General features: G+C 30.0%; 1 long non-coding RNA gene across 1 annotated transcript in view; it reads right to left on the bottom strand.

The window, feature by feature from the left end:
- Positions 1 to 3,051, bottom strand: part of LOC106687893 (uncharacterized) — a 4,060-nt gene extending 1,009 nt beyond the window's left edge. The window contains exons 1-3 of the long non-coding RNA XR_001344239.2: positions 2,758 to 3,051; positions 2,290 to 2,373; positions 2,021 to 2,170 (exon numbers count right to left, since the gene is read on the bottom strand). This is a non-coding gene — a long non-coding RNA (uncharacterized lncRNA). The remainder of the gene's footprint in view (positions 1 to 2,020; positions 2,171 to 2,289; positions 2,374 to 2,757) is intronic.
- Positions 3,052 to 10,326: the final 7,275 nt, after the last annotated feature.

Below are 10,326 nucleotides of genomic sequence, written 5' to 3'. Positions count from 1 at the left end.
TTTTAAACATGCATTTCACCATGATACGGTTCGTCACGATTCTATTATTCGGGGGCATAATAACGTTTTGGCGGGATGAATAGTAATTTATTATGGGACATACGAACCCATAAAAATGACAATGTGGACAATTTGAGCAGCATTAGGTGTAATTAAAGAAAAATTAATTAAAGGAATAATAATTATATAAATAAAATAAGAACATGGGATAAAAAAATATATATTTATGTAAGCTTGTAAATATTATTAGCAAGTATACGAAAAATGGATACTCGAGGAAATGGACATACAATGATTTTGACATACATAGGAAGATTTTTTGATTCTTAAAAATTGAAATATGAATTCAACCAGAAGGTACTGCCTTCGGATGTTAGGATAGTGAACTGTAAGTGTTTTTAAAATAATGTTCGTCCAACACTTCTGTTACACTGATAAATATCTGCTCAACTATGAAATAGCTTCTAGGAAGGATATTTCTTCAGCTTTTTAATTTATAGAAATCTACATTTTCTTATAGAACAGATTAACAGTTTTAGACGCTTGATAGCTCACAATTTTTACCGTTATTCCATGAATGTTTGAAACAACTTGAGCTAAAAATAACTGTCGTCACTTCATGGTTCTGTCCAACTTCTTATTTGATTATTTATAAAAAATAAATAACTATTATTTAGATAAGAATTTTAAATTGAAATACTCAAAAATACACTTCAATTTATTTTATTATTATTATTATTTTTTTAAGCTCCATTAGAGTAATTTTACATTTATCAATAATTCAACTTAAAAAAAAAAAAAAATTCTGTGAATGAACCGTATAAAAAATTCTGTATATTTTATTTTCATTTGGGTGAAATATAATTAAGTTGTATGGGCGGTGCTCTATAGAAAAGAAGACATGATCAATATATCGACCCAACAGAGATCTGATACTGAGAGGAAATAGGAAGGCTTTGTAGCCGAGCAATGAATAGAAGAGGGAAGAGAATGAAGCTAACAAACAGCCGTGGGTTGGGACCACCTCGCTAGTGGCCTGTCTTCATTCTACCGCGCTACGTTCAGCCAATACATAAATGACTCAGATCCTGGACAATGCATGTTTTGTTCTGTCAAAGTTACCTTTCCAGCATCGCCCCTCCCGTCAACACAAGCAGTTATTTACATTTTTATCTTATTCAACAGTGAACAGTTCATACAAATAGCAATTCCTAATAAAAATAAGAAAATTACCCATATCTTTCAGAAATGTTCAGAAGATATTTCTCTATAAGATATAACGAAGCGTATATATTTCCAATCAAGTTCTTTTTACAAGAAAGCCATTATTGGCTGATCTCTGTACCCGCCATACCTAAAGATAGATTACATGGAGTAAGGACTTCAAATTCTGGAATCAGATTGGTAGTTGCATTGAGAATTATTACTCTTTAACTGAAAGTTAGAAGTATCTGACTCCGAGCAATCCAAAGCCAAATATCCTATTTTTATGCTGTTGTATATGCTACGAAATAAAACCTCTTCAAAAAAGAATTTACGGAAGTATGCGATTTGTAGTCAAGAATAAAATTAGACTTTGATCCTGTGAATAGACTGAATACTCTTATTGAAGGAGAATACAGAGTATAGGTACTTGGGTGTTAAAAAATTTGTAATTTCACTTATTATCTAAACACCTCAACTCTTAGAGTAGGTGAAAACGTGAGTTTCGTGGCTGTGATGTTAAAAAAACAACAACATAAAAAGCGCGTAAGAATAGCTTCATTCTATGCGTAAGAATTCTCTCCTAATTCCGCCGTATAACAAATAGCTATGTAAGTAAAGGAAAATAAGGAAGATCTGATGTTTGGGTCTAAAAATGAAATGATAGTAGCAATGTAGTACTTTAAGGTGTTTGTCGATTTAAGCGTATTGAGGTTGCTATGTATAATTAGAGTTGACTCAAATTTAATAAATGAGGCACTATACATTAGAACGCCATGGGTAAGATGACTCTATCCTTAAATACTTTTATACTTACTCTATTAACTTGATAGGAGGTTAATTGACAGGATAAATTTCGAGTTTTACGGGTATCGCCCTAAATCCTCGCTGGATGGAAATTCCACTCCGTAAGGTACTCACTTAAGGTCGTGAAGGAGATTGCAAGTCCAATAGGTATTTGTAGGTCCTAAAAAAATGATATAGGGTAGTTATGGAAAGAGATCCAGAGAAGATAGAGTGAAATAATACTTCATACTTTTACAAAATATGAGTCAGAATGAACTGATCCACTACTTATATTATTACCTGCTGTCTCCTAAGGAGGTAAATCCCTGAAGAGTATATTTACACTTTGCTTTGTCAGGTTGCGTTAAGTAATTTCTCTGGAATCTGAAACATCAATAAGATATGCTACATTTAGTACCTCAGCTTTTAGAGGATCAGAATATCCTATTGTGATCTTTATTTATTCAAATATTATATTTTAGAATATAACAATATATGACATGCATGATTATTACATTTATGTATAAGCGATATGAGGTTTTCATGTAAAAGTTTGGTAAAAATTAAGCCTGAGTTTACAACTTAGAATTTAATTTAATTTAAAATTAAGGTAGGACTGTAGAAAACTGACGTATATTTGACAGTACAAACTTTATGATGGAAATGACCCAAATTTTCGAAATGAATTATCTGCACCTACAATATCAATTTACATTGTTCTACATCAATTTTTTGGCTGTTTTATGAGGATGAAAAAAACATAATTACGAGGAGGTGACGCCCAATGAACGCTAAGGGGTGGGAGGAGGTAACCTACGACCTGCCTTGCCATAGATCAATCAGCTTGTTTAATTAACGCGAAGCCTGTTAGGTGAGAAATTTATCGTTTGTACCTCGATTTTATGATACCATTTCATTAAACGAAGGAGGTTTTCAGTACTTATATTGCCACACTTGCTCAATACAACAGTTGATTCATTATTAGCATGGAATATACAAGGGTATAGTCAAAGCGATTTCGAAACACATTCATATTTCCAACTCCTCACAATTTTTTAAAAATATTTTGACAAGGTATCTCAAAACATAGTATTAATTCCATATGATAATAATAACCAGCTGTGAACTATTCATATTGGAAAGGAATTAAAATCGAAATCGTTACAGTTAGATAATCGAGTTTCCTCGGCAGGTCGATAAACAACTAGATTATGTCATCAGCGGGTCAAGGTTGAAAACAGGAAAATATGTCTGCAAAACTTCCCTTTAGGATCGATCAATTCTAAGAACTTTTTTGGCTCTCAACAACTGCAATTTAAGATGCCTACTTTAAATAATGCGGTAACTAGTCAAACAGCCAAAAAAAAAACATGTTTAATATTTCCATTTTTTATAAATTTATAAATAATTTGATAAATCAAAAATGTCATAAAAACATTATTTATTTGTTGTAAGTTTGAAATTAAGACTAAGTAAAGAACCTTCACAAAGGCCTTTGAAAAATATTGATGAATATTGATTGTGGTATTCAATTGCTATTGGAGGCAGCGGTAGCAACGTGGTAACGCGCCAGTCTACCAACCCAGAGGTTGTCAGATCGAATCCCCGGTCCCACCCGGGCTTTTTTCAAGCACAAAATAATGCAAAACTCACTTTGTGAGGCATTTGTGAGGCCCGTTAGACAAAAGGTGGCACTCACAAAAAATAGGCGTGAGAGTGATGAACCCACCCTGCGAAAAAAGCCACGTCAAGAAACGCGCGATATATTAGTAAATGTATTTATTAATCGAGCGATGACTTTGGCCTCCATGGCCTGTTGTCCATAAAATAATTATTCAATTGATACTTCCCTCTATACGAAATATACGGTAAGAGATGTATTACAATCGTCGAAAATGTATTCGAGTTTTCGATGGAAAAGCACGTTCTGATGTCACCTGCGTCCAAATAATCAAAAAACCTTAAGAAACTGAAACAGCATATTTAATGCGTATTTAGGCATATGTATATGCAAGCCGGCTATTTCATTGTAATTTTTTTGGTTAAATCAAAAAGTGTCACTTTATCTAATCGATTTTTCACAACATTTTTTTCAGAAATGATTTAATCGATTTTTATTAAGCTCGATATATAAATTGACAATAAATGCTATTTAATATCTGCTAGGTCTTTTCCTCATCGAAACAGTCTGATATGGTTTAAATGCCGACTTTCAAAATGGCTTTCTCTAAATTACCTTTAATTTTGTATACTTGATATAACTAACTGTCTCATATTTTTATTATTAATGAAAAATGCACTTACATAAGATACGATAAGATTTGATACTTACCTCAAGTAGATGAAAGGAAAAATATTTTTCCAGGTTGAAAACATATTTCTGAATATTGGAGTAGTAATATAAAATGTTTATATTTTAAAAATAAATAAATATAACCATATTTAAAATCGTGGATGAATCATTTTTTACAGATTTTCAATCTAAGCGGCAGTTATCTAGTAACATGGTGAAGAGGTTTAACATAAAGATTTCAGTTTAACGTTTAAAATAAGTCGTTTACAACATCCGTATTACTTCAATATATTAACCTATAACTCCTCCTTGTTTATTAATGCTAATTAACTTATGCTACAGATAGGAATTTTTTATTTTAAACTAAATAAAAACATTATTCGAAATAAGCCTGAAAATGGAAACTTAACCAAACAAGAGACATTAAAAATCCTAACCACACTAAAAAAAACTCTTTAACTGTTACATTTAGACTGATGCATAAACATGAGTTTTTTCCTCTGACATTTTCCAGTGCAAATGAAAGCCAGGGTCCTATTTTCCAGCACTGATGCTAATGCGGTTCCTCCAGTAGGAATAACTGGACAGCCTATCTAAAGGGAGAAAATTAGGTGCTGAATACAGACAGAAGGATTTTAAGACAACTAAGGCTTTTAAAATTGAAACTAACTTCTTCTTCGAAGAGTATTTTTTGTAAGTTATGTGGTCATTCCATTCTTAGTTTATTATCAACTAACAATTATCATATACGAGAGATTTTTTTTATAACTAATGAAGATGTGCCCTAATAAACTAACAATAGCAAGTATAGAGTTTTTTAATTTTTGAATAGACATTTATAACAATCATAATAAAAGGTACCAAGTTTTTTATTATAATTATTTTATTTAAGAGAATTAACACAATCTTACAAATTAAGAGCATTAAGTTTTAGTGTTAATAGTACCACTTACTGAATTAAAAAAAGATTTAATTTAATTTAATAACAATAAAGAAATATATAAATAAATGAAAATATTATCACGATTTGTATAAATGAAAATTTGAATCTATATCAAACATATAGTAAAATAAAACTGATCAAATTTTTAAAAAAATGTATGTCCATGATAAGGTTACTTTTTTTAAACGCAGTTGATGATAATAGAAAAAATATAATTCAACAAATAATCATTGCCTTATTATGTCAGGTTAGAAATATTTACTCGTACATTGCAATAATGTAGATTTTTCCCATAAAAAGGTCAAATTATTTTATCAAAATCTAAAATTAAATGCTATAATATTCTGAAAACTAAATATTATTTCATACTTGACAGTTAATTTCATATTTTTTGACATAGTTGGATAATGAGCGAATATCTCGGCATTTGTAGGAAAATAGAAAAAATTGGTAAACAAATTAAATTAAATTGCATACATCTTACCTTAATATATATTGCGATTCTTAGCAGTCCTGAATTAGTAAAAGGGTGCTTCAGGCCACAAGCGTTGCCAAGGAATTTCTGAAGCAGGGGAGATGGAATTTTCTGAATATAGCGTTAAGGTGAAGATTAATATTAAATATTTAGATTCAATCCGTTACCGCTCTTTTCCATTATCTTTTGTTTTGTTTTAATGTCCCAAGAAAAAACTATTTTCAAAAAATGTTAGGTGTTTGTTTAAAATAATTTTTGATAGCTCGAGTACACTCGAGAAAAAACAAATCATCAAATCAATAATTCAAGTGAATCATTTTCCTTTTTTAATTTTTTTATTCATATATATACTATAATATTATTATATTTTAAAAAATGCCCTAGGAAAACATTAGAGGTATACTTCCGTAGTTTCACCCTAAGCTTCTGTTATTTATTCCAGCAGAAGTGCCCTACTTGTTTGTATCCTGAGAGGTGTCCCGTGAGCATTTATCTCATGGAAGAAAATTTGTCCTATTTTTTTATGTTTTTAGATGTGATTAAAATAAAAAATTTTACGATTACTTTCAATGCAATTTGAAATTGAAATTGTAAATTGTAGCTCATCTATCAGGGGCTGAAGAATCCATATTCCATAAAAGATCTAAGATCTTCTTTCCTTGGCTCATAATTAAAAAACGCTGGAGGTATCTAGGTGATATAAAAAGGATGTTATGTTAGGAGTGTACTGGTGAGAGAAACGTCTCGACGAAACGTCAGCCTTGTCGTTGCGAAGAGACCAAACCAAAACGGAATTGAGTACACGAAATAACACAAAGAAGTGGCAATAACAACATCAATGGGTTAACCGAAGGTACACAACATTAGAAACAAAACAGATAAAATATTAGGAAAATGTAGGCATTGTTGTTGTTGTTGATTGTTCCTTAAAGGCGTAAAACCCTCTGGTCATCAACGCCTATGGGATGATAAAAGTAAAAAAAAATAAATAAATAAATAAAACAAATAAAAAATAGAAAAATAAAAGAAAATAGAAAAATAATTAAAAAAATAAATAAATAAAAAACATAAAAATCGAAGAGGAGTTATAATTTATAAAGAAGGCGATGTGCTTTTAAAAATTCAAATACTCGTGTAATTTTACCTTCCTCATCTGCGAGTTGAATGTAGGCATTTATTTTCCAATATGAGCAAAATGCTCACGGCTACACCTCTTCCGGGTTAAATATGACGCAATACATGCTACTGAAGCGTGCCCGTATACTTGAAGGCTCTAAATAACACCTCCTTTATAATATTCACATTTATAGTAATTTAAATAATTTGAAAGACTCAGCGAAATATATTTCGAAGTCTGCAGAAGGTACGCCATTTAGAATCTTAAATTGTCAATATTATCACTATTATCATTCAGATATTTCTTTTTTTTTTTTTTTTTAATATTTTTATTGAAATTTATAACTATATATTATATAATACATTCAGTAAATTTTATCTTAGTTAAAATGGAGTGTTACAGGCGTGTAGAGCAACTATCCATTGGTAGCACTCAAATGACATTTTACATTAGCAGGTCTCGTGGCCATCTTCTTTTCAGGCGCCTCGGAGGATTGCCAGGAATGAAACAGGATACAAGGTTAGAAACTAGGGGGCTTGAGTGGTTTGGGAGTTTGTAATGGAAAGAGTGATATCTGTTTTAGACTAGATTGGTTTCATAGGGAACATTAAGACCTTTATGTATGATTTTATTTGTGACAAAGTAAGCAGCATTGAGGATTTTACGAAGGATTTTATTTTGTAAGGATTGGATACGAGAGGAATTTGAAGATTTACTGGAGCCCCAAAGCTCAATTCCATATGTCCAGATTGGCCAGACAGTCTTTTGTAATGTGTTGGAAGTTTTGACCGTTTGTCTAGTAAGTGCTATAATAGTCTAAATCGACGTGCAGTTACCTATCTTTTCAGTCTTGTGTGAGGATTCTAGGTTAATCGTTTGTCCAAATGTAGTCCAAGGTAACGGATCTGTTCGACAGGGGTAAGACAAGGCATTTCTTAAAATATAATTTTGAGACATGATATATCTTTTTTTTGTATTTTTTTTTCTCTATCTATTTAAAATATTGAAGAGATTTTAAGTACGGTCTGTTAACTGAAAAAGGTTAAAACAAAAATTATTTTCAGAAATGATTTTCCCAAAATTATATTAGAGAAATTTATTGCATAAGTTTCAAATATTTTTTAATTAATTTAACAATAGAATAATTTTCACATTTGGATATACAAATGGCTTCTAAAGTCTAGCAGTTTTTCTTTTTTGTATTGTAGTTTTTCTAGATATTGATTTGGGGAGTTCTCTTTAATTTACAGTAGTAATATTTAAATCAACCAATTAAAAAAAAATAAACAAGCAATTGTTCATAAGGTTTAGACGAAAAATTATTTTTAAAAAAGGGACTACTTTAGAACGGGTTTTATAAAAAAAATCGTCATCTCAATGAACTTACGACAGCATTGTTTTTAATAGCTTATGAGGTGTAATATTGTCATTATACATCACTTATTTTTCTTGGAAACCTGGAAATTCCCACCTGGCTTGCGGGGTTAGGGAAATAATACCTAAACAGTAGAGCTATTTGTAACCTCTTCGGTAAGCCAAAGATTCTGAATCCTTCTGGGAAATCCTTTTGTGTTCCTTTGCCAACTAGCCAACATTACTCTACGTAATTCCCTAAGGGATGAAGCACATATGCAGTATGTGTAAGCTTATTTACACTCATACTAGAGAAATTAATTTTTTTTTAGAATAGTAAAGGCATTATCAACAAAAATATTTTAGTAATAAATGCTCTATATTGAATTATTATTAACTCTATGATGATTTCTTTCTGGAAATTCAAACATTTATGGCAACAGAAAATAAATTTAGAGGACTTCTGAATAAGCTATGTTTTTAGTTCTTCCTCTCGTTTTTATGAATATCATTTGATCATTATTATTATCAATATGTGGCTTACTGTGTTTTTGCTTATTCCTTATAGGGTGGCTCTTATATCAGAAGACTTCTTATAAAATAATAAGTTTGTTATCATGATTTTAGTTATTATTATATTTTCATAACGCAAGATAGATTATTAACCTCATAAAGTCATAGTTTTGAACCTTCACGGTCATGAAGTTGTATTAATTATTACTTTATCATTCTGGCCTAAAAAAAAGAAGATTGCCTGTTGCCAAGAGAAAGCAAATTTATGGAATAAAATTTTGGAAAGAAAATGGAATGAAAATGAAATTATGGTCAAAATTTCCATAGCTCCACTTATCACCAAATAAACATCAAGTCAATTCAAGACTTATTTTTAAATAACTAACATGAAGTATTGGATAACATTCCTAATATTTGTTATAATACCAGTGGAGTCCTTTTTTCTTAGCCAAATCATTTAACTTCTAAATTTTCTTCATAAATAGTAACCTACTAATTTTATGAAGAAATTAGGTAAACGCCACGTAACTTATATATACATAATATCGAGCTAATAAAGTTACCGTCCATTAAGTAATAGCATTGAATTCATAGTGAACCAACTCTCTGCTGAGAAGGCCACAGATGAAGTTAGAAGTTATTAAAAAAAAAAAGATAATAAAAAATAAACAGAATAATTTCGTTAACTACTACCATGAGAAGTAGGTTAAGCGGTGAAAAATTTAAAATTGTAGTATGTTTATTGCTGAAATGATTTGCAAGGTATGCTTGAAATGGCAGGTTATTTTCAAATTTCGGAGATGAAACATTTTATTTTATTTAAAATTTAATTTTCAAATGTGTTGGCTTAAACATATTACAATAAATTTTTTTTGTAACCAACAAAAATTATAATTTTGAATATTTAAAACTTTCTGTACTGTGTCACAAAAATGATTTTGTACTTTTTTAAATAATATTTTATCCCTAACAAACACTTCTATTTTAATAAACCTCTACAGTACTCATTTTATTATATCTCTATGCTTTTAAAAATATAACTAAAATAATAAAATGTTGTTTTAAATAATTTTTATAATTTAAAAAGCGATTAGGGTTTGAAATTCTCACCTTTCTACTTAAATGTAAAGATAAACGTTGACTTCAGATAAACCTTATCCTTTTTAGTGAGAAATGGAATTATTAGATGTCTAAACACTGAAAAAAATGTTCAGAAAGTGAAAGAATTAAAAGACATTTTAGGTAATCTCTCTATCAGCATGAGAAGCAACCATAAATTAAACTGTATAATTTTTCACACACCTGTTGGTAAAAGACAGGTAAGCTAGAATCAGTTAATTGCCAGTAAATAATAAAGGAGTAGAGTTAATTAGTTGCGGTACTCCAGGCTGCCATGTTGGAATTTACAATCAATTAGCCAGCTCTCTTGTCCTCCACTTTTTCATTTTGTTGTAACAAGAAGCGGTTCTATACAGAGGATTTTTTTTTTTTAATTAAACGCTGTTCAGACATCTGGTTATTCATTTAATATACATCTGTTGTTAGTATAATATCATTCTGATACTGAAAACATAAATAATAATTTAAAGAACTTAGTATTGTAAATTTTAATTAATTTTAAAAAGGTTAATGACTCCTAAATT

This window comes from Halyomorpha halys, unplaced genomic scaffold (genome assembly GCF_000696795.3).
Source record: "Halyomorpha halys isolate HHAL.00 unplaced genomic scaffold, Hhal_1.1 Scaffold1023.1, whole genome shotgun sequence".
Classification (NCBI taxonomy): Eukaryota; Metazoa; Arthropoda; class Insecta; order Hemiptera; family Pentatomidae; genus Halyomorpha; species Halyomorpha halys.
Note: the sequence above shows the minus strand (reverse complement) of the source record. Positions and strands in the feature narration are given on the sequence as shown.